The sequence below is a fragment of the Amblyraja radiata genome, chromosome 1 (assembly GCF_010909765.2).
Source record: "Amblyraja radiata isolate CabotCenter1 chromosome 1, sAmbRad1.1.pri, whole genome shotgun sequence".
NCBI classification, from domain to species: Eukaryota; Metazoa; Chordata; class Chondrichthyes; order Rajiformes; family Rajidae; genus Amblyraja; species Amblyraja radiata.
The window spans coordinates 166,153,687-166,173,534 of record NC_045956.1 but is presented as its reverse complement, the minus strand read 5'-3'; the positions used below and the strand labels follow the sequence as shown (position 1 = coordinate 166,173,534).

General features: G+C 44.1%; 1 long non-coding RNA gene across 1 annotated transcript; it reads right to left on the bottom strand.

Moving 5' to 3' along the window:
- Window positions 1-2,588: 2,588 nt before the first annotated feature.
- On the bottom strand, window positions 2,589-15,527 carry LOC116976504. The gene is made up of 3 exons (XR_004412964.1): window positions 15,517-15,527; window positions 14,523-14,526; window positions 2,589-2,672 (listed from the first exon to the last, which is right to left on the bottom strand). It is a non-coding gene; the product is annotated as an uncharacterized LOC116976504 (long non-coding RNA).
- Window positions 15,528-19,848: the final 4,321 nt, after the last annotated feature.

Genomic DNA, 19,848 nt, shown 5'->3' with positions numbered 1-19,848 from the left:
ATAAAATGACGAGGGCTCATAAGGTCATAAGGTCATAAGGAATAGGAGTAGAATTCGGCCCTTCGGCCCATCGAGTCTACTCTGCCATTCAACCATGGCTGATCTATCTCTCCCTCCAAACCCCATTCCCCTGCCTTCTCCCCATAACCTCTGACACCCGTACTAATCAAGAATCGACCTATCTCTGCCTTAGAAATATCCACTGACTTGACCTCCACAGCCTTCTGTGGCAACGAATTCTACAGATTCACCACCCTCTGACTGAATAAATTTAACCTCATCTCCTTACTAAAAGTTCCTAAAAGACTTTGGGTAGAAGGGTTAATAGAAAGATGTTCACTTTGGTGGAGGGGTTGAGAAATAAATTAATTGATATGTTATTGACTGCCAAGGGATTGCAATTGGAGTCAAGAGTCAACAGTGTTTTATTGTCATATGTCCCAGATAGAACAATTACATTCTTACTTGCAGCAGCACAACCGAATATGTAAACATATTACACTGTAAGCAATATAATAAACAAGAAAAAAAAAAAAAAATTTAAATATATATTTATATATATTTTTATATATATTTATATATAGATATGTGTGTGTGTGTGTGTGTGTGTGTGTGTGTGTGTGTGTGTGTGTGTGTGTGTGTGTGTGTGTGTGTGTGTATAAACATATACATATGTATGTCTGTTTTATTGAAAGTGAAAATATCCAAATAGCAAACCTTCCTCTTATACAACCACTTCCCATTATTGGCTTAATATGGTCTCAAATCTACCTATGTGTAATGAGTGGAGTCAGACACATATCAAGATACAACACATGTTTATTAAATCTACTTACAGCATCGATCTGCCGGACATTAAGTTCTGAGCAGCTACTCCCACTGAATGGTGCAGGCATGCTCTTGTTAATATAAAACACAAATTAGGCGGAGCCACTACTAACAAGCATTACAATTGGATAGTAGGAAATAACCAATCTACATCTTTCCTTGTAGAAACAAAAGAAAGCAACGGTACATAGGAACATGGCTATGCGATATAGGTGGCGGAACTTTAATAGCACATATGGGGAAGTTTGTAGTTACACAAATATCACCGTATCTAATGGGTGGCGTGCTAACCCGTCCGGCGCGTGTACGGTATGAATCTGCCTCACCTCCTTTCACCAGAGATGATACCGGGGAGGGAATGGGGGAAGTGACCGGGGACCCGACGGGGTGGGAAGGTGAAGAGATAGGCAAGCTAGGCGCCGAATGCCGCGGGGAGGCTGCGGTGGAAACGGTCGGTGATAGTGGAGCAGCAGGACCGGCAGTGTGAGGGAATACAAAACTCGAGACATCTGGATATGGAGTCGCAGGATGCGGGTTCTTCACCGGAAGGATTTGTTGACGGTTGCGTCTGTAAATGGCTCCGTCCGCTTCAACCAGACAAGAGCGCGGTTCGTTGGCAGGGCCGTAGATGTGACCCAGATGGCCATAACCCTTGTTGGGCTGGAGACGAACCAATTGTCCACTGGCGAGAGGTTTAAGTGGCTTCCTGGACTTATTAAAAAAAACATTTCTGTGTATCACGCTTGAATTGTAGTTGTTTCTGGACTGCAGGCGGGGAATGAACTTGTGGCTGCAAAAGCTGCCGGGACACAGGCAGGGGAGCACGGGTTTGGCGAGACATCAGTTGTTGGGCTGGGGAACCCAGTATGGGATCCCGTGTAATGTTCCTTAAGTTGAGCAGGTCCAGGTATATGTCCGATTTTGCACGGTAGGACCGCTCCATTCGTTGTTTTGCGCTTCGGACAGCGCATTCGGCGAGTCCGTTGGACTGCAGGAACTCAGGGGTGCCGGTAATATGTCGGAAGTCCCATAGTTTTTGAAAGACTGGCTGGTGAACTGTCTGCCATTGTCGGACAGAAGACGTGCAGGGGAGCCATGCATGGAGAAGTGACGCTGCAACTCCAACCTCCATTCCATCGAGGGGATCTATCGCAGTCGCTGCCTCAAAAAGGCTGGCAGTGTCATGAAGGACCCACACCATCCTGGCCACACACTCATCTCCCCACTACCTTCAGGTAGAAGGTACAGGAGCCTGAAGACTGCAACAACCACGTTCAGGAATAACTACTTCAGGAATAGCCATCAGGCTATTAAACTTGGCTCAGACAAAACTCTGAACATTAATAGCCCATTATCTGTTTATTTGCACTTTATCAGTTTATTTATTCATGTGTGTATATATTTATATAATGGTATATGGACACACTGATCTGTTCTGTAGCCATGTTTACTATGTTCTGTTGTGCTGAAGCAAAGCAAGAGTTTCATTGTCCTATCAGGAACACATGACAATAAACTCTCTTGAATCTTGAATCTTGAATCTCTTGAATCTTGAATCAACTTCTTGATGACTGCTTCAGAAGTAATGGTTTGGAGTAAGTCGATGTTGTGGAGGCGTGGGTTCGAATCCCACTTCTGACACCATGTAATGAATAGAGTCAAACACATATCAAGCTACAACACATGTTTATTAAATCTACTTACAGCATCGATCTGCAGGGCATTACAGTTCTGAGCAGCTACTCCCACTGAATGGTGCTGGCAAGCTCTTGTTAATATGAAATGCATATAAGGCAGAGCCACTACTAACAAGCACTACAATTGGCTAGTAGGAAATAACCAATCTACACTATGTCTTGATCAGCCATGATCACATTGAATGGCGTGCTGGCTCGAAGGGCCGAATGGTCTACTCCTGCACCTATTGTCTATTGTCTATTGTCGATTGTCTATTGTCTTCAATGTCATTAGGTAACCAAAAAAAAATCAGCCCACAGAATTTCAAATGCAACCGAACCATCATGTCAACAAAATAGAGAGAGTACAGAGGAGGTTTACTAGAATGTTGCCTGGGTTTCAGCAACTAAGTTACAGAGAAAGGTTGAACAAGTTAGGTCTTTATTCTTTGGAGCGCAGAAGGTTAAGGGGGGACTTGATAGAGGTCTTTAAAATGATTAGAGGGATAGACAGAGTTAACATGGATAAGCTTTTCCCACTGAGAGTAGGGAAGATTCAAACAAGAGGACATGACTTGAGAATTAAGGGACAGAGGTTTAGGGGTAACATGAGGGGGAACTTCTTTACTCAGAGAGTGGTAGCTGTGTGGAATGAGCTTCCAGTGAAGGTGGTGGAGGCAGGTTCGATTTTATAATTTAAAAATAAATTGGATAGTTATATGGACGGGAAAGGAATGGAGGGTTATGGTCTGAGCGCAGGTAGATGGGACTAGGGGAGAATACGTGTTCGGCACGGACTAAAAGGGCCGAGATGGCCTGTTTCCGTGCTGTAATTGTTATATGGTTATATGGTTATATCATTATGGACAAATTAAGCATTTATTTATTGCCTTTCTTTGGTGTAATGTAGCTGCATTAAGAGCAATCTGCAGGATATGTTGCTGCGACTTGTCACGGTTACTTCAATGGCGTCTCATTCCCTGCGACCTTCACCATTGACAAAAATGAATAGCAAGGTCGTGGGAACACAGTCAAATCCAAGTTCCCCAGAAAATTGCACACTGTTCCTGACTTGGATGTAGATTGTCAATCTTTCATTGTCTCTGGGTCAATTTGGCAGAAAACAGCATTTAATATAACTGGGCACCCACTACTGGTGGAAGGGTTACAATGGTCAAGGAATAGGTCATTTCACGTCTACTGCAATGAACAATAAATGCTGTTGGGGTTCCAGATTAAATAACAAGAACTAGTGGGTTCAGCCTTTTAGACTTTCAAAATACATTTGATTTCGATGACACAGATTACTAGACAGTTAGAGTCTTTCTTTCAGAGGAGAAATTCCATAAGCTGGGGTACAGTCTGATTCACCTCTACCCCATTGCGGACATTGGACTTTGTCTATGGAACTATTGCGCTACAATGCTGAGAACTCCCTTCTCCAGTTGGTATCTTCTTCTTTGCTCCACCTATTACACTTGAGTTTGACTTGATTTCATTTATGTGTAGTATTATCTGATCAGATTGGACAGCATGCAAAATAAAGCTTTTCACTGGATCTCAGTACACATGACAATAATAAGCCTAAATCTAAATCAAAACGCCAAAGACTAGAGAGCATAGCTTTAAGGTGAGAGGGGCAAAGTCTAAAGGAGATGTGCGGGGCAAATTATTTTACACAGAGTGTGATGAGGGCCTAGGAGATACAGCGTGGAAACAGGCTCATTGGCCCACCGGGTCTGCACCGACTAGCGATCCCCACACATTAACACTATCCTACACCCACTAGGATTTTTTACATTTATACCAAGCCAATTAACCTACAAACCTGTACGTCTTTGGAGTGTGGGAGGAACGAAGATCTCGGAGAAAACCCACGCAGGTCACAGGGAGAATGTACAAACTCCTTACAGACACCACCCGTAGTCAGGATCGAACCTGGGTCTCCGGCGCTGCATTCGTTGCAAGGCAGCAACTCTACCGCTGCACCACCGTGACCATGGTGGTGGAGGCAGATACAGACAGTGGTATTTAAGAGGCTTTTACATGGATATGCAGGGAATGGAGGAATCTAGATTATGTGCATGCACATGAGATCAGTTTATCATGACATCATGTTTGGCACAGACATTGTGGGCTGAAGGGCCATTTCCTGTGCTGTCCTGTTCCATATTCTGTTTAAAAAATTTAGGACCAGTGAATATGGGGTAAATTATTCACTGGTTCATAGATTGAAAACAGATATTAGGGACAAATAGATCAGCTTCTTGTTTGCATGCTGTAACGAGTGGGGTACTGGAGCCACCAGTGTTTTAGTGTTTGTGAATCTGTGGAATTCATTGCCACAGAAGGCTGTGAACGCCGTCAATGGATATTTTTACGATGGAGATTAACAGATTTTGTTTATTGCGGGTGACAAGGGTTATGGAGAGGGTTGAGAGGGAAAGATAGATCAGCCATGATTGAATGGCGGAGTAGACATGATGAGTTGAATGGGCTAATTCTACTCCAAGAACGTATGAACTTATGAAACATGAAAGGTGAGTATGAGACCCAGTGGTATGCCTGGACCTGCTCTGTTTGGCCAAAGATACAGGCTGTGAATAACTATAATGCCCCTGTCCCACTTAGGAAACCTGAACGGAAACCTCTGGAGACTTTGCGCCCCACCCAAGGTTTCCGTGCAGTTCCCGGAGGTTGCAGTTGGTTGCCGGAGGTTGCAGGTAGTGGAAGCAGGTAGAGAGACTGACAAAAACCTCCGGGAACCGCACGGAAACCTTGGGTGGGGCGCAAAGTCTCCAGAGGTTTCCGTTCAGGTTTCCTAAGTGGGACAGGGGCAGGCTCCAATACCCTACTGGCTATACCATGCAAACAGGAAGCTGATCCATTCGTTCCTCATATCAATTTTCAAACTACTAACCCGCTTTCTTTCAAGTGTACAAAGATTACATTTGAGGCCAATCAACTTTGCCTAAGAACAGAACGAGAAATCTGCTTTTGCTGCAAAATATATTTCTGTTTTTAAAGCACAATTAAATTTTCTGTAAGAATTATTTCTGGTTTGGAACAGCTACTTGCCTGCTCACAGCAACTACTTTCAATTGTTGGTACACGCAAGACTTTATCTGTGATTCCAGATGTGATGAATCTTTGCTAGAGTAACTAAAAGATAGGCTGTTAACGAGGTGGGTTTGGTTCCCTGTAAACAAAGTACTAAACTTCCAAGATTGATGGCTCTGAAGAGATCTCTGAAGAGATCCCAGCAAATTATAAAACATACGAAGCACTTTCCCGAACTTCTACGGGATGAATTACAGCTTTAATTAAATCCAAGTGTTGGAAATCCTCGTTCAAGGTAACACTGATTTGATTCATAGCGTTAACCCCGTGAAAGCATTTGTACAGAGTTACATGGTTTGAACCTCCCTGCATGATAGGAGCCTGGAGTTTTTTTACATGTAATTAGATTATACACATTAACGTATAAATCAGATTTTACAACCTGATCGAATTGTAAACAAAATTACCTGCGTGTATTTCATGTCGAGCACCTAACTTTAAACTGAGAAATGTCTCTGGTCACATTTATAATACAAGTGTATTCATAATCACGAGAGGAATAGATCGGGTAGACGCACGGAGTCTCTTGGCCAGAGTAGGGGAATAGAGATCCAGAGGACATAGGTTTATGGTGAGGGGGAAAATATTTTTTCTTTCTGAGGGGTAACTTTTTTACACAAAGAGTGGTGGTGGGTGTCTGGAACGAGCTGCCGGAGGAGGTAGTTGAGGAAGGGACTATTGCAACGTTTACAAAGCAATTAGACAGGTTCACATAAAGGATAGGTTTAGAGGGATATGAGCCAAACACAGGCAAGTGAGACTAGTGCAGATGGGGCATGTTGGTTGGTGTGGGCAAGTTGGGCCGAATCCATGCTGTATCACTCTGTGATGCTACTCTATTCCCGTGTAAATCAGATTTTACAACCTGATCGAATTATAAACTAAATTACTTGCATGGATTTCATGTGGGGCACCTAACTTTAGATTGACAAATGTTTCTGGTATCAGTTATAATATGTGTGTCTCTTTAATAATTTTACTCTTTGTAGTCCTCAAAGGTGCAGTTGTCATAAGATCATAAGTGTTAGGAGCAGAATTAGGCCATTCGGCCCATCTAGTCTACTCTACCATTCAATCGTGGCTGATCTGTCTCTCTCCCTTAACCCCCATTCTGCTTTCTCCCCATAACATCTGACACCCGTACTAATTAAAATTGTGTACACGATATGAAGTCAGCTAATGCTGTGGGTTTGCAGAGTACTCTCGCATTATCTGTTCCAATTGACACTGCACTGAGTTGGATGATCAGCCATGATCATATTGAATGGCGGTGCAGGCTCGAAGGGCCGAATGGCCTACTCCTGCACCTATTTTCTATGTATCTATGTATCTTTGTCACAAAACTACTCTGACATCTTGATAAAACAAGAAGGACTAGATAAGATGTCAGACAGAGGAATAGAAAAAGAGAAACAAATGCACAGTCAGAGTCTCCAGTGAGGTAGATAGTAGCTCAGTTCCTTTGATATTTCTAGGTTCAGATCCCTGATAACAGCTGGGAAGAAACTGCCCCAGACTCTGGAGGTATGTATTTTCACACTTCTGTACCTCTTGCCTGATGGCAGAGGGGAGACTAGAGAGCGACCTGGGTGAAACGCATCCTTGATTATGCCGCTGGCCTTGCCTAGGCAATTTGAGGTGTAAATGGAATTAACGGAAGGGAGGTTGGTTTGTGTGATAGTCTGGGCTGCGTCCACAATTCTCTGCAAGTTCTTGCAGTCTTGGATGGAGCTGTTCCCAAACCATGTTGTGATGCATCCTGATTTTTAGTGACCATGACTCTATGATTAAGTGCTGATGTAACTCAGTGGAGTAGGGAGCATCCCTCAAGAACATGGATAGATAACGTTTTGGGACAGTTCCCTCCTTGAGACTGATACCTGTACCTGGCCCATTTACCTCCAAACTTTTCCTGCCAAATGTCCAAATGTTTTTAAGTGTCATAATTGTACCCACCTCCACTACTTTCCTATGCCCACCACCCTCTGTGTAAAGGTAGACAAAAATGCTGGAGAAACTCAGCGGGTGAGACAGCATCTATGGAGCGAAGGAAATAGGCGACGTTTCGGGTCGAGACCCTTCTTCAGACTGATGTGGGGGTGGGGGCGGGAAGAAGAAAGGAAGAGGCGGAGACAGTGGGCTGTGGGAGAGCTAGGAAGGGGAAAAGAAGGAGAAAGCCGGGACTACCTGAAATTGGAGAAGTCAATGTTCATACCGCTCCATAGATGCTGCCTCACCTGCTGAGTTTCTCCAGTATTTTTGTCGATTTTCCAGCATCTGCTGTTCCTTCTTAACCCCTCTGTGTAAAAGTTGCTCCTCCGGTCCCTTATGGACTTTTCCCCTCTCACCTATGTCCTGCACAAGAGTAAAGACTTTGTCTATTCATTTGTAGAAACAAGAAAATTACAAATGTTGGTTTACACAAGAGAACACAAAGTGCTGGAGCAACTTAGTGGGTCAGGCAGCCATGTTGGAGAACATGGATAGGTGACGTTTCGGGCCGGGAACCTTCTTCAGAATGGTTGTAGAAGCTGCGAGAGACGAGAGATAGGACAAAACATGGCATGTGATAGGTAGACACAGGCGAGGGGGGTTTATGATAGGCAGATTGAAAATATGAGACAAAAGGACTGAAGAGTTGCGAATTGTAAAGCCAGAGAAAGGAATGTGGGTGGAGTAGGAGGGGGAGAGGTGAAATAGGTGCGAATCCCATTCAAAAAGCTCTTGCTTGTGTTTCAAGATGAGGCTTCCAATGCCACATAAAATACAATGGGTGCTTTAATTCAGTTAAATGTCCCCGGATGTTTTGTGCCATCCATGCTCTCTCAAGATGTTCATTCTCATTGATTAGTTTCATGCTAAAGACTAAGAAATGTACCTTATCACAAGGTTATCAGGAAAATTCAAACCAAGCTATTTAAAAGGCATTTCACCCTGTGACCACGTGACTTTTCCAAGAGTGATGTGGTTTCCTTCCACACTCCAAAGACGTATTGGTTTGTAAGTTAATTGGCTTTGATAAAGATTGTAAATTGTCCCTAGTGTGTTGGATAGTGCTGCTGAACGTGGAACACAGACTCGGTGGGCCGAAGGGCCTGTTTCAAGTAACATGATATTACAAGTAATTACATTATTGTAAAGTATTGAACCCATTGGCAGATGCTCACATTTGAAACCCATAAACATCCAAAGTATTGATCAATATCACACCATATCAAAACCACAAGAGTGCCAGAACACAGATATGGATCTTGTGTAGGCAGAGAGAATTAGTTTAACATGGCATCGTATTTGGCACAGATACTGTGGGCTAAAGGACCTGTTCTTTTACTGTATTTTTCTGTTATATGTTCTATCAGAAATATAATGGACTGCCAACATGTTCATCTCTTTTTACCAAGCCAATTTTAGATCCAGTTTGCCAGCTTCCCTTGAATGTCATGAGCTCTAACCTATTGGACCATGTAACTGTGAACGGGAGCAGGCTCAGGAGAGACCCGGCTTCCCACCATTGACTCCATCTTCAGTTCACAGTGCCTTGGAAAAGTAGCCGATATAAGCACAGATTTGTCTCATCCGAGTCATTCCTTCTTGTCTCTGCTCCTGTCCGGCAGAAGCTACAGAAGTTTGACAATGCGCGCCACCAGTCTCAGGAATAGCCTCTTTCCCTCTGTTAAAGTCAATGAGTCTAATGCCCCTGTCCCACTTAGGAAACCTGAACGGAAACCTCTGGAGAATTTGCGCCCCACCCAAGGTTTCCGTGCGGTTCCCGGAGGTTTTTGTCAGTCTCCCTACCTGCTTCCACTACCTGCAACCTCCGGGAACCGCATGGAAACCTTGGGTGGGGCGCAAAGTCTCCAGAGGTTTCCGTTCAGGTTTCCTAAGTGGGACAGGGGCATTGGAGTCTTAAAGCATGGAAACAGGCTCTTCGGCCCAACGCTCACACCAGCCAACATGTCGCATCTACACTAGTTCCACCTGCCTGCATTTGGCCCATATCACCTCTAAACCTGTCCTATCCATGTTATAATGTTATCATACAAATGTTATCAGGTTTCTGCACAGTCCATCCATAAGCTGGGATACTGTCTGAACCACCTCTACCCCATTATGTACACTCGACTCTGCCTATCGAACTCAAGCGCTATAATGATGGAAACTATATTCTGCACTCTTTATCTTCCTCTTTATCTATTGTACTTGAGTTTGGTTGTATTGTATTTATGTATAGTATTATCTGATTTAATTGGAGAGCATGCAAAACAAAGCTTTTCACTGTACCTCGGTACACGTGACTAAACCTTACGACTAGTGTTAAAAAGAAGGCAGCTATTCAAGCATGATAGAGAACAGTTTGATGGGAGAGAAAATGCTTCTTGGAGCAAAGTCACGGAGAGCAACTGTACTAAGGGGGACGGGAACGAAAATTTGGAGATTGATAGCAGGAGGGTATGGCCGATGAATAAAAATATCACCCCAGAGAAAGGAACAACCTTTTAAAGAATTGAGTTCATCCCCGATACTCTATGCTTACTGGTTATTTTGGTCACAATGATTTTCAGTTTACAGAAGATGGTTCCAATATTAAAAATAATTCACTGGTCTGGGGGGCATCCAGAAGCACTCTGGAAGATGAAGGTTATTTCTTTTAATTTTGCAGTTCAGTAAATTCCTGTTACACTATTTGCTGCTCTCAAAGCCATTACACTTCACAACCATTTTGATGGCATTGTACATTTTGTTGCCGAAGAATTGTTGACTCTCATTACATTTTAGTCAATATTACTGGACAATCCAGCGTTATCCGCTCCGTCAAATATGTGCAAAACCAATGTTTATATGTATTTTTTGCAATCCACGAAGCAGGAGTCTGTAGCCATTGTCAGTTTAAATTGAAGCTGTGGAAAGATTTAGTGCAGTCATTTATATTTCTTCTCCTTGGTTTGGCGGCTTCAAAATTGCTTGGGTCAGCAAAAATGTGTGATGTGAACTGTTTAATTGTGTACTCTGCTTACAATCCATAACTGGAACTATTTATTGAGGTTTCACATCACTTAATTTAGTATCAGTTGAATATGGAATTTATCATTTGTGCTGCCATAGAGGTTTCTTAGCCGGAAGATGAAAAACAAAGCCTCATTCAAAACAAATTGACCAATTTAATACTATTAATAAAATGGAAAATATAGGAACGCTGGTCAGAGAAATCATGTTGATGCATTTCAGGTGCAATAATCATATACAGTGGCTTGCAAAAGTATTCATACCCCTTGAACTTTTCTACATTTTGTCACGTTACAACCACAAATGTAAATGTATTTTATTGGGATTTTATGTGATAGACCAACACAAAGTGGCGCATAATTGTGAAGTGGAAGGAAAATGATACATGGTTTCAAATTTTTTTACAAATAAAAAACTGAAAAGTGTGGCGTGCAAAAGTATTCAGCCCCCTTTACTCTGATACCCCTAAATAAAATCCAGTGCAACCAATTGCCTTCAGAAGTCACCTAATTAGTAAATAGAGTCCACTTGTGTGTAATCTAATCTCAGTATAAATACAGCTGTTCTGTGAAGGCCTCAGAGGTTTGTTAGAGAACATTAGTGAACAAACAGCATCATGAAGCCCAAGGAACACACCAGACAGGTCAGGGATAAAGTTGTGAAGAAGTTTAAAGCAGGGTTAGGTTATAAAAAAATATCCCAAGCTTTGAACATCTCACGGAGCACTGTTCAATCCATCATCCGAAAATGGAAAGAGTATGGCACAACTGCAAACCTACCAAGACATGGCCGTCCACCTAAACTGACAGGCTGGGCAAGGAGAGCATTGATCAGAGAAGCAGCCAAGAGGCCCATGGTAACTCTGGAGGAGCTGCAGAGATCCACAGCTCAGGTGGGAGAATCTGTCCACAGGACAACTATTAGTCGTGCACTCCACAAATCGAGCCTTTATGGAAGTGTGGCAAGAAGAAAGCCATTGTTGAAAAAAAGGCCATAAGAAGTCCCGTTTGCAGTTTGCCACAAGCCATGTGGGGGACACAGCAAACATGTGGAGGAAGGTGCTCTGGTCAGATGAGACCAAAATTGAAGTTTTTGGCCTAAATGCAAAACGCTATGTGTGGCGGAAAACTAACACTGCACATCACCCTGAACACACCATCCCCACTGTGAAACATGGTGGTGGCAGCATCATGCTGTGGGGATGCTTTTCTTCAGCAGGGACAGGGAAGCTGGTCAGAGTTGATGGGAAGATGGATGGAGCCAAATACAGGGCAATCTTGGAAGAAAACCTGTTAAGAGTCTGCAAAAGACTTGAGACTGGGGCGGAGGTTCACCTTCCAGCAGGACAATGACCCTAAACATACAGCCAGAGCTACAATGGAATTGTTTAGATCAAAACATATTCATGTGTTAGAATGGCCCAGTCAAAGTCCAGACCTAAATCCAATTGAGAATCTCTGGCAAGACTTGAAAATTGCTGTTCACAGACGCTCTCCATCCAATCTGACTGAGCTTGAGCTATTTTGCAAAGAAGAATGTGCAAAAATTTCAGTCTCTAGATGTGCAAAGCTGGTAGAGACATACCCCAAAAGACTTGCAGCTGTAATTGCAGCGAAAGGTGGTTCTACATAGTTTTGACTCAGGGGGGCTGAATACTTTTGCACGCCGCACTTTTCAGTTTTTTATTTGTAAAAAAATTTGAAAACCATGTATCATTTTCATTCCACTTCACAATTATGCACCACTTTGTGTTGGTCTATCACATAAAATCCCAATAAAATACATTTACGTTTGTGGTTGTAATGTGACAAAATGTAGAAAAGTTCAAGGGGTTTTGCAAGCCACTGTAATTTCATAATTTCAGGAGCATTATAATCTTATACACCACGACAAGATAACCTTTCATTCACTTAGATACTTATAGAATCTTATAGGATCTTATAGAAACGTACAACATTCTTAAGGGGTTGGACAGGCTAGATGCAGGAAGATTGTTCCCGATGTTGGGGAAATCCAGAACAAGGGGTCACAGTTTAAGGATAAGGGGGAAATCTTTTAGGACTGAGATGAGAAAAACATTTTTCACACAGAGAGTGGTGAATCTCTGGAATTCTCTGCCACAGAAGGTGGTTGAGGCCAGTTCATTGGCTATATTTAAGAGGGAGTTAGATGTGGCCCTTGTGGCTAAAGGGATCAGGGGGTATGGAGAGAAGGCAGGTACAGGATACTGAGTTGGATGATTAGCCATGATCATATTGAATGGCGATGCAGGCTCGAAGGCCGAATGGCCTACTCCTGCACCTATTTTCTATGTTTCTATACAGACACTGTGTTTGCAGATGGTCCTATCCAAGGGTCAGCACATGGATAGGAAAGAAGAGGGAGACAAGGACAGATTCTCGGAAACAACAGTGGAAATGGTGCAGCGAGGGAAATACACCTCTGGATGCCCTAGATATGATGGGAAGCTGGGAATAGAAGCAGTGGGTGTAGTCAGATCCGTCAGGACAATGGCACGGAGGAATCGGAGGAGAATGAGCTGCCAAAGGATGGTCAAGTTGAGAAGGAGAAGAAGAGGTAAATAGTCCACGTAGTTCCTTCTAACAGGCACGTAAGGTTCACAGCTGTTCCTATTTCTTATTTCCTCGTGTTCAGAACTGTCCTTGCGAGCCCTGAACAAATCGGTGACAAACTGTGGAAACAAGGGAACTGAAGCTGCTGGTTTACACAAATGGACAAAAAGTGCTGGACTAACTGAGTGAGTCAGGCAGCAACTCTGGTGAACATGGATAAGTGACGTATAGGGTCAGGACAATTCTTCAGACAGATCAGTTGGTGCGGCCACGATGGCGCAGCGGTAGAGTTATTGCCTTACAGCCCTTGCAGCGCTGGAGACTCGGGTTCGATCCTGACTACGGGTGCTGTCTGTATGGAGTTTGTACCTTCTGCCTGTGACCGTGTGGGCTTTTCCGAGATCTTCGGTTTCCTCCCACACACCAAAGATGCACAGGTTTGTAGATTAATTGGCTTGGTGTTTTTGATGTGCGGGGATTGCTGATCGGTGCGGGCCCGAAGGGCCTGTTTCCACGCTGTATCTCTAAACTAAACTAAACTGAACTAAAAGGGTCCTGACCTGAAATGTCACCGATCCATGTTCTGCAGAGATGCTGCCTGACCCGCTGAGTAACGCCAGCACTTTGTGTCCTCTGGTGACCAAGTGTGGCTGGATATAAACAGGCTGGTTGAATGGGCAGATGTGTGATAGATGAAGTTTTATGGCAAAAAATGTGAGGTGTTGCATGTTAGTATGAAGAATGAGGAATTGCAATATGTTTATTCTAAAGAACTGCAGAGGGAGATGAGAGTACGAGTCCATGATAGTGTAAGTGGCAGTGCACGTTGTGAAAGGGGTTAATAAGATAGAAACAATGATGGGATTTATGAATTGAAGCATGAAGTAGAAAAGCAGAGATGTCATGCTGAAATTTCATAAAACACGCCAGCCCGGGTCTGGAGCATGTTGTTCAGTTCTGGTTGCCTCATTACAGGAAGGATATTGAGGCATTGAGCCGGTCCAGAGGAGATTTATGAGAATGGTTCCTGGGGTGAGGAACTACATTTACAAGGATAGAGAGAGTGGGATCATTACTTTGGAGAAGGGAAGTCTGAAGGGAAATCTGACAGAAACATATAAAATGGTGAGTGGTCTGGAGAGAGGTAGTATTTCATTGTTGGGGGTGCATTCAAGGACTATATGTGACAGGTTTAGACTGTAGAGACACAGCACGGAAACAGGCCTTTCAGCTCACCAATTCCATGTTGACCATCAATCACCCTCATACACTATCACTGTCCTACACATATGGGACAATTTACCGAACCTAATTACCCAACAAAACTTCACGTCTTTGCAGTGTGGGAGGAATCCAGAGCACCTGGTGAACACCCACGTGATCACAGGGAGAACATACAAAGTGACGGTCACAGAGAGTAACTACAAACGTACAGACAGCGCCGGTAGTCAGGATTGAATCTGGGTCTCTGGTGCTGTAAGGCAGCATCTTTACTGCTGCAGCACTGTGCCACACACAAGGTAAGTCATGGGGAAGTTAACAGTGACATGTTTTCTGCAGAGGAAGGTTGTGCTGGCTCTGTAGAAGATCCAGAGGAGGTTAACAAGAATGATCCCTGGAATGAATAGGTTAAAATCTAACGACTGAGTGTATGACGGCACTGGGTCTGTACTCGCTGGAGTTTAGAAGAATGAGGTAGAACTTCATTGAAACGTACTGAATAGTGAAAGGCTTGGATAGAGTGGATGTGGGGAGGATGTTTCCACTAGTGGGAGAGTCTAGGACGAGAGGTCAAAGCCTCCAAATTAAAGGACTTATTTTAGGAAGGAGGAGGGATTTCTTTAGTCAGAGGGTGGTGAATCTGTGGAATTCTTTGCCACAGTAGGCTGTGGAGGCCATGTCAATGGATATTTTTAAGGCAGAGATGAATGGATTCTTGATTAGTACGGGTGTCATGGGGTTATGGAGAGAAGGTAGGAGAATTGAGTTAAAAGGGAGAGATAGACCAGCCATGGTTGAATGGCAGAGTAGACTTGATGGGCTGAATGGCCTAATTCTGCTCCTATCACTTATGACCTTATGATCCTTCTTCTTGTTGAGTCCACATCACAGATTAGAAATTGTTCAGCGAATGCTGAACACACATCTCAGCATCTACATACAATGGCGTCTTGTGCTTCTTGTGGTGGAACGATTGGTGGAAACAGGGCCGCGACGTGAATGCTCTTTCCTTGACCCCATGATCCTTCTAAACCCTTCCTATCCATGTACCCGCCTAAATGCGTTTTAAATGTTGTTATAGTACCTGCCTCAACTACCTCCTCTAGCAGCTCTTCTCCAACAGCCACCACTCTTTATGTGAAAAAAATGCCTTTTAGGTTCCAATTACATTTTCCCCTCTCACCTTTAGACCTGGTTCTTGATTTCCCTACCTTAGATAAAGGACTGTGTATTCATGTATCTATGTCCCTTTTGATTTTATCCACCTCAAGGCTCAGTCTCCTGCATTCCAGGGAATAAAGTCCTAGCCTGCCTAACCTCTTCCTATAGTTCAGGCCCTCAAGTTCTGGCAACATCCTTGTAAGTCTTCTCTGTGTTATTTCTAGCTTAACGACATCCTTCCTATAGCAGAGTGACCAAAACTGAATGCAATGCTCTAAATGTGGCCCCACCAACATAACATATCAGCTTCTATACTCAATACCCTGACTGACGAAGGCCGATGTAACAAAAGCTTTCTTGACCACTCTATGTGACACCACTTTCAGGGAATGATGTACCTGCACTCCTGGATTCCTCTGTTATACAACGCTCCCCAGCGCCCTGCCATCCTGAGTTCCATCCCAGCATTCTCTCAATGGAGGGGCTAAAATGTAGGAATAACAGGTATAAAATAAAGGAGCAGAAAATGCCTGGACCATCCACTTTGTAACACTGGAACATCTCACCACTATTACTGTCAGCCCATCTGCTGCTGAAATGCTCGTCTACCATTTGATTTCCTCTCTACAATTTTTCTGTAGTTGGCTATCTATCTCACAGCTTTTTACATTGAAAAAATAAGTTCATCCAAAACTCTGCTGCTGATATTTGTTGATATCTGTCCAAATCCTACATTGATGAGGTATCCCTACAGCCATGTATGTTGCATCTTGTATATTCCAGTACAAAACGTAATCATTTATTTTGCAATAACCATGTTCCCAGGTTGGGTTTTGCCTGGAATAATTAGCTACAGAATTAAGGTCATAAAGTCATAAGGAATAGGAGTAGAATTAGGCCATTCGGCCCATCAAGTCTACTCCGCCATTCAATCATGGGTGATTTATCTTTCTCTTCTAACGCCATTCGCTTGCCTTCTCCCCATTACCTCTGACACCCGTACTAATCAAGATAAGTAGAGGTAATACAGGTACTGTAATAATCACTTCATCACATCCTCGATTAAACATGGAACCAAGAGTTGGATTCCAGAGCGGGTTCCCCTCCATGTCATGACTCAAGGGTTAAGAGTCAAGAGTTAAAAGTCAAGAGTCAAGAGTGTTTAATTCTCAAATCTACCGACGACAGAACAATGAGATTTTTGCTTGCAATAATCACATCACATGCAGAAAATATTTAATAAACAAAAAATCCTTAAATTAATAACACAAATACACCGGAAAGATTTAATAGGAATCTGAGGGGTATCTTTTACAAACAGATGGCGGTGGGTGTATGGACCAAGCTGCCGTAGGAGGTAGTTGAGGCAGGTAGCTTCGCAACGTTTAAGAAACATTTGGACAGGTAAATGGATAGGACAGGTTTAGAGGGATATGGGGCAAACGCAGGCAGGCAGCTAGTGTAGCTGGGACATGTTGGCCGGTGTGGGCAATTTGGGTCAAAGGGCCTGATTGCACGATGTATACATGACTCTAATACACATGCAACAAAGCTCAAAGTTCTCATTGCAACAAAGGATAGTCCATAGATCATAGTTGAGGGCAGTGTTGTGTGGTGTTCAAGAGCCTGATGGGTTGTTACGTCCTAGCGGCCTACCATCGAGAATGGAGCGGCGTTTCTTGTCGGGACCGGCCGGGACTACAGCTACGCCGGCGGTGGCACAGCGCTGGGATACCAACACGGAGCGGGCGATGCCTTACCGGGTCGCCGTGCGGTAAGCTCCGGAGCGCTGTGGCCGCCGACTCCCAACATCGCGGAGCTGTGGCTGCGGGCGTCGGCCGCGGGCGGCGCTGGATTTGGAGCGCCGCCGAGCCTGAGATCGAGTTCGCCGGGGTCGGAGCTCCAACCGGCGCGGCCTGAGGACTACGAGTGCCCCGGTCTCCGGGGAGGAGGCAGCCGCTCCAGACTTTCCGAGCCGCTGAGGAATGTTTCACCTGACGCTGGATATTCCATCTTCATGGCAAGAGGGCCCTGAAAATCATCGGACTGGCTGCACGGCCACAAATGGGCCCCAAACTCGGGTGTTTCACAGAGGAAGAGGACTTAACTTTCTGGTGCCTTTCCCCACAGTGGAAATTTTTGACTCTGCTGTGGGGGGACGTTTGTGTTGATCTCTATAATGTGTTGTGTCCATTTTCTTTATTTATTTTTTAACCTTTTTCTATGGTTTGTATGGAAACTTATTATTTAATTTATGTAAAGCACTTTGGTGTCAATGCGAGTTGACTTAAAACGTGCTATATAAATAAAACTTACTTACTTACTTACTGCTTGTTGGTAAGAAGCTATAATCCCCACACTGTCATTAGTTGAAAGTCCACTGTTCATTCATTGTCACTGGATCTAAATCCTCGGGCTCACTCTCCAACATTTGTTGGATCACCCTCACCACACAGACGGCTTTGCTTCAGGAAGGTGGCTCCCCCTTCATCTTCTCTCGAGCCGTTAAGAATGATATAATAAATACCAGAGACACATCAAAAAAGTTATTATATTGAACAAAGCTTTGGATTAAAACTATTGCAAGACCAATCAGAGATGTGAAAATGACATGTGGGGATTGGGAGAAAGAATGAAGTAATAATAATAATAATAATAATACATTTTATTTATGGGCGCCTTTCAAGAGTCTCAAGGACACCTTACAAAAATTTAGCAGGTAGAGGAAAAACATGTAAGGGGAATGAAATAAATAGTAGAGACATGACAGGTAAAGACAGAATACAATTCAAAACACAATATGAGGCAATTAATGCACAGATGAAAAGGGAGGGGGACGTGGGGCTAAGGATAGGCAGAGGTGAAGAGATGGGTCTTGAGGCGGGACTGGAAGATGGTGAGGGACACGGAATTGCGGATCAGTTGGGGGAGGGAGTTCCAGAGCCTGGGAGCTGCCCTAGAGAAGGCTCTGTCCCCAAAACTGCAGAGGTTGAACTTGTGGATGGAGAGGAGACTGGCTGATGTGGATCTGAGGGACCGTGAGGGTTGGTAGGGGGAGAGGAGGTTAGTGAGATATGGGGGCACAGATGGTGGAGGGCTTTGTAGGTGAGGATCAGGATTTTGTAGGTGATCCGGTGGGAGATGGGAAGCCAGTGAAGTTGTTTGAGGACTGGAGTGATGTGATGCCAGGATTTGGTGTGGGTGATGAGTCGGGCGGCTGCGTTCTGGACCAGTTGGAGTCGGTTGATGTAGGTGGAGCTGATGCCAAGGAGAAGTGAGTTGCAATGGTCCAGTCGGGAGGAGATGAAGGCATGGATGAGTCTTTCAGCAGCGGGACGTGTGAGAGAGGGTCTGAGTTTGGCGATGTTGCGGAGATGAAAGAAGGAGGTTTTAATGACATGGCGGATGTGAGGCTCAAGGGAGAGGGTGGAATCAAAGATCACGCCAAGGTTGCGGGCCTTGGGAGATGGGGAGACAGTGGTGCCGTCGATGGTGAGAGTGGGGTTATTGATTTTGCTGAGTGTGGCTTTGGAGCCTATGAGGAGGAATTCTGTCTTATCGCTGTTGAGTTTGAGGAAGTTATGTTGCATCCAGGTTTTTATAGCTGACAAACAGGAGTTGATATGGGAGAGGGGGGGGGTTGTGGGGGGATTTGGTGCCGAGGTAGATCTGGGTGTCATCGGCGTAACAGTGGAAGTCCAGGTTGAAGTGGCGGAGTATCTAACCAAGGGGGAGGATGTAGATGATGAAGAGGAGGGCGCCGAGTACTGAATTACCAAAGTAATGGGACTTATTCGATTCCTATACCGGGAGATAGCATGGTGTCATTGGGCCAAATGCATCCTGCTGTGCAATAATGATGCTTTGGTATCCCGCTATAATTTATGAAATGAGAATTATTTAAAACAAATTATACAGAACCTATGAGGGTGGCACGGTGGCACAACGGTAGAGTTGCTGCCTTACAGCGCCAGAAACCCAGGTTCGATTCTGATTACGGGTGCTGTCTGAATGGAGTTTGTACGTTCTCCCTGTGACCACGTGGGATTTTTCCGGGTGTCTATTTCTTCCCACATTCCAAAAACATGCAAATTTGTAGGTGAATTGGCTTCAGTAAATTGTCCCTCGTGTGTAGGATAGAACTGGTGTACGGATCATCATTGGTCGGCACGGAATCGGTGGGCCCAGGGGCCTCTGCAAATGAAACTAAATTAAACTAAACTAAACTAATGCAGTGTTCATAAGATGGACATTAGAGAAAGTAA